Here is a 4,910-nt window from a genome sequence, read left to right on the forward strand (position 1 = left end):
TTACAGGCAGGTTGGCATTCCTGGCCCCTCTTTGCTGATGTCACCCTGCTACTTTGGGGGACCCCAGGTCCTGGACTGGAGAGGACTGGAGAGGACTCACAACACAGACTCACATTTCTCACACACGGCTCTGCATCCTGAATTCTGAGGCATCTGTTCAGTTTTGTCTTGTTCTCCCCAACCCCAGGCTTCTGAGCTCTCCCTGGCCTCTGCACAGCCCCATTGGAGGCCTCAACATGTGTACCGCAAACCAGGCAGGCCCCCAGAGTTTGGCAAAGTGTACCGCACACACCAACTTTTGCGTCAGTGGCGCTCGCCTACGCCCCCCACGCCCAGCATCTGCAATGTCTCGGAGCCTATTAACAGACTATTGCATCTTACATATTCATGATGCTGGTGAATTCCAGGGCTTGAAGAAGCTCGTTTCCCCCCACCCCCCCATTTTCCAATTTGTGCTTCCACTGAGTGATTTACCAGTTCCCTGCCGGGGGCTTTCATATCTACCGTCATCAGGAAGGCAACCAGCCAGAGGAAGGATACGTTCCTGTCCTTGGGTTCTGCACTAACAGTCAATACTGTTAGAGGATGGATACGTTCCTGTCCTTGGGTTCTGCACTAACAGTCATTTAAAGGTAAGTAATGAGCCTTAAGAAAATGAACTTCCAGGGTAATTTCCACCTCTTTAATTTCTCCCCTAATACTATAGAGGTTCATTCTTTTTATTGCCTCTCTGGGCATTGTTCATATAGTACCTGCCCAGGTTCTGTTCCTTCAGCCTGTTTGGAAAAGAACACATGTTGATAGAAGCCTCTGTCTAAACTTCTTATAACACCAGACTTAGTTTTAGGAGCTCTCTTGTGGCAACAATTTAAAAGATTCAGTGAAAACTTGCTGAAAATGCTATAAACCATGGAAACTTCCAGGACATTCTTTGAAAGGATCCATGTGAAACTGGCCCACATACTTGCTATTCTGTGGCATTTCTACACTTGATCTTAGCCAAAAGGCCGAGAAGCGATGTATTCTGTGGCATTTCTGAACTGAGTGGGAATGTGAGCCCCAGGAGAGAGGTCCCAACAGGGGGGTGTCCCCCCAGCCCATGTAGGAACAGGAGCGACAGTATGAATCCTTGGTGGAGCCTGGTGGACAGATGATGGGCTTCTTGTGCACAAGTGCTCGGGAGAGCACAAATTACTCTGGGACAGAGCCAGGGTCAGGCAGTTTGAAGGAGGGACACAAAAGGGTACAGCTGCCTGCTTACAGTAATGTCAAGATCATATTCTGTAAATTGCTGTCTAATCCAGTCTGAGCTGCAAGAAAAGGCTCATATTGTTTCTCTTTAAGAAAGGACGATGATACACATCTGGGAATACAAGTAAGAAACATGATGTTTGAAAGGTGTTGACCGAGTGCCACTTAGCACTCTTCCCTCTGTACTAAGCTAAGCTTCCACAATGCATGCCTACCCTGGAGCCAGGGGCCCCATCCTGGCAGGGGTTTGTGACTCCTGTGCTTCCAGTTGGAGAACTTAGAGGAGACTATGACCAGAGTCTGGAGGGTGAGGCTCTGGTGGGCACGAGGTACCCATTCTCTGCCTTCCACTCCAGTAACCTTTCTCCCCAAGGGGAACACGTAGCTGGTACCAAAGACCTTCCTGGAGACCCACAGTGACACACGTGCTTTAGGATCCACATGATATCAGATGCGTGAAGTTTGCCTTCCCTTATTTTCTGCCCCAATTTTTAAGCACAGAACTATCTGGTTCATGAAGTTTTGGTCTCTTGTAGGGGCTGGCAAACTGCAGCCTCTGGGTCGCAGGCCAGGTCTGACCAGGCCCATTCATATAAATATTTTGTCTAATGACTGCTTGCGAATGGCAGTGTCAAGTCATAGAGACCAAAAGCCCTGCAAAGACAAAAATATTTAGTGTCTGGCCCTTTACAGAAACAGTTTGTTGGCCCCTGCTTCGGAGTAATGACAGTTTTTTCTGAGGGCCAGGATCATCTTTACTTTCAGGCAATACCCCTGGTAGCAGTGGGGAAGGGAGGCCGTCTCTCCCTGTGGATTCTGATGAGCAAGACAAGGGCAGTCGACAGAGATGTCATAAGCCTGCAGTGGTCTGGGCATCGACATCTTCTTGCACATTCCGTGGAGTTAGAATGGAAGATTCTCACAGTAGGAAATCTTGACTATATGGAGACCACTCTGAAATAAAAACAAAAAGAATAAGTGATTCATGTTTGTGTTTCACGGACCATGAATCCAGGTACCGATACTGGTAAGCCTATTACCAATCATTTTGATGTGGATGCAGCTGTGATTACATTTGGGTCCATGTGATTCAGAACTTCCATGGACCAGGCCTGCACCTTCAATCAGAGGTGGCCCAAACAACAGAACTGCAAACTCTTTCCCACTACAGTGGCTCAGAAAATACCAGATAGCTGTAAACCCTCCTAAGATCCTACATATTTGCCACACCTGAACCTTGAGGTTCTAAATCCAAATTGTTGCAGGTAACTGTGATTATCCTATTTTCCCAAAAGAACCATGTATTAGAAGAGGATGATTAATTTTTCCAATGTCACCAGTGCCAATTCCTGTGTTAGCAACAGAATCTGAGTCAGTGATTAAAACTAGCGTGAGAAGAGGTTTTCAAACCCAACTGTGCCTTGTGGTGATTATGTAACAGCCTCTGTATGGAGAATCATTACAAATGTTTGCTCTTCTCTCATGCTGATGAAGCATTTTATACTCTGGAGGAATATTCTGGAAGAAGGTAGTTGGTTAAAAGCAGGCAAAGTGGAGAAGAGAGACATTTTAACAAAATTTCCATATGTAGTTGGTCTTAACATGTAGCCTTTATATTTTTTTCCAAAGAACATTTCAGCAATGAATGTTCTTTGGTGCGCTAAAAAATGGCACATTGAAGAAATTATTTGTAAGTTATAAATAGTACTAATAAAATAACATCATTTTGAAGTTAGTAGGATATCAAAAGATCTTCTATCACCAAGCAGATAGTTCCCTCTTTTATAGATAAGGAAATAGAGCATCATGAAAGCTGTGTAACTGATTAAGTTTCCACTTCCTTCCATATCCTCTCCTTCCATGTATACCAAATCCTTAGTCTGGTTGCAAAAAAAAAAAAAAAAAAGGAAAAGATTTCTCAGAAGAAAACTTATTAAGACTATATTGACTCTATGAAGAGAATTCTGGATTCAGAGTCCAGAGTGCTCACCATTACACCGTGGAACCGCCTATGAAGAGAATTCTGGGAGCAACTCTTAAATTCATCTTTTCCTGCACATTGCCACCACCACACTCCACCAGCCACATAACAAGAGTAATGTGCAGCAGAAAGAAGAAACAGAAATGGACCAAAGTAGCCTTTCTACATTCTTCCTACACCCACCCCCATTGGTGGCCTGCATGGTGGTGAGACAGTTGTCAGAGGTACCCAGGGCCAGAGCTGTTGGAATTACTCATCTTTCTCCATTTATAGCCCAGGATTGGTTTTGTTTTGTTTTCTCTCTTCTCTCCCTAACTTCCAGGAGGATTTGGTGGTAGATCAGAGCTTCCCCTGGTCAAGGTAACCACAGTGCATACTGAAAAGATCCTGGATCTGGTATAAATCCTATCATGGGTAGAAACAAAATCCAGTCAGAGACAACATCAGTGGCAGGCCTGAAGGGGAACAGAAGTCACAGAATAATACGGGTGTGGGAACTGGACTAGTTACATCAGTCATTTCCTCTCTGCCACACTCCCTTCTTCTAGAAGCTTACCAAGCCCACTGTTTCTAAGAGGCAAACACATGACTGATGCCCCGGCCATCAATAATTGAGTCAGACATGGATATCTGACCTGCCTTGAGCCAATCAGATGTCTTGATCTAGAACTTGGATTTGGGATACCAAGAGCCTTGAAGCTGTTAGTTGTCTAGAGGTGTTGAACCCATAAGACCTGTGGGTCTAGGCATGAGGGGGGTAGCCATCTTAAGTCATGTGTAAATGAAGGAAGCTGGAATAGAGGGAAGAATGGAGCAAATGTTCAAGGACAAAGAAAAATGAGAGAAAGAAGGAAGAGGAGCTGCCTGGGGATGCTAGCTCTTCACTGCCACAGGAATAATTCTCAAAATTGGATTTCATAATATTCCCTTACAAATGTACAAATAATTCCCATTTACTTAAGTTAGTCTGAGTGAGTTTCTGATTGCAGCAACTGCATAATCCCCTACCCTAAAATGAAATGGGGTGGGGGCTGAGGGCAGGGAGTGAGTAAGAGAGCCAGGAGGAAAGATAATTCTGGGCACCTTTTTTGGGAGACTAAATCTTAGAGTCCAAGCACATATACAATATCCACACATGCAAATGCAATGAGATAGCCCTGGTTCCAGTGCAAATGTGATGAGATGGCCCTGTTTCCAATGTGTCAGTTTGCTGAAATTTTCTTTTTACAGAAATATGATATATCTGCTTAAATATATAATCTTAGTATTGAGAAGGTCTTCCTACGTTAAGACACAAACCTGGAAACCATGAAGAAAAGACTGACTTGATTAGACTTTGCACCCTTAAATTTTCACTGACCTTTGACAAAAGACATTGTGAACAAAATGAAAAGGAAGGATCTGCAGGGCAGGTAGGGTCCCCCCTGCGCAGTTCCAGACAGACATTCCCTCAAGGCTTCGAGACAGGGTCCAACCCGAGCTTTGTGGTGGCCATGACTACTGAAAGTGTCGCAACTGTTGGCAGCACGACTGTGACCTCTCACTGTCCCCAAATGAGGAAATGAAAGGCAAGAAAGAGGAAATGGAATGGAATGAAAAAAATGGATGAGAACAACAGAGAGGGAGCAAGAAATTTTGAGAAAGATGGAAGAAATGAGCTGTTTTTCTTTCCTGTGCT

General features: G+C 44.5%; 1 pseudogene; it reads right to left on the reverse strand.

Annotated features, from left to right (window-relative positions):
- Nucleotides 1-857: 857 nt before the first annotated feature.
- Nucleotides 858-1,019, reverse strand: LOC123391809 (annotated as a pseudogene).
- Nucleotides 1,020-4,910: the final 3,891 nt, after the last annotated feature.

Source organism: Mustela putorius, unplaced genomic scaffold (assembly GCF_011764305.1).
Source record: "Mustela putorius furo isolate JIRA1106 unplaced genomic scaffold, ASM1176430v1.1 tig00000281_pilon_pilon_pilon, whole genome shotgun sequence".
Taxonomy (NCBI): Eukaryota; Metazoa; Chordata; class Mammalia; order Carnivora; family Mustelidae; genus Mustela; species Mustela putorius.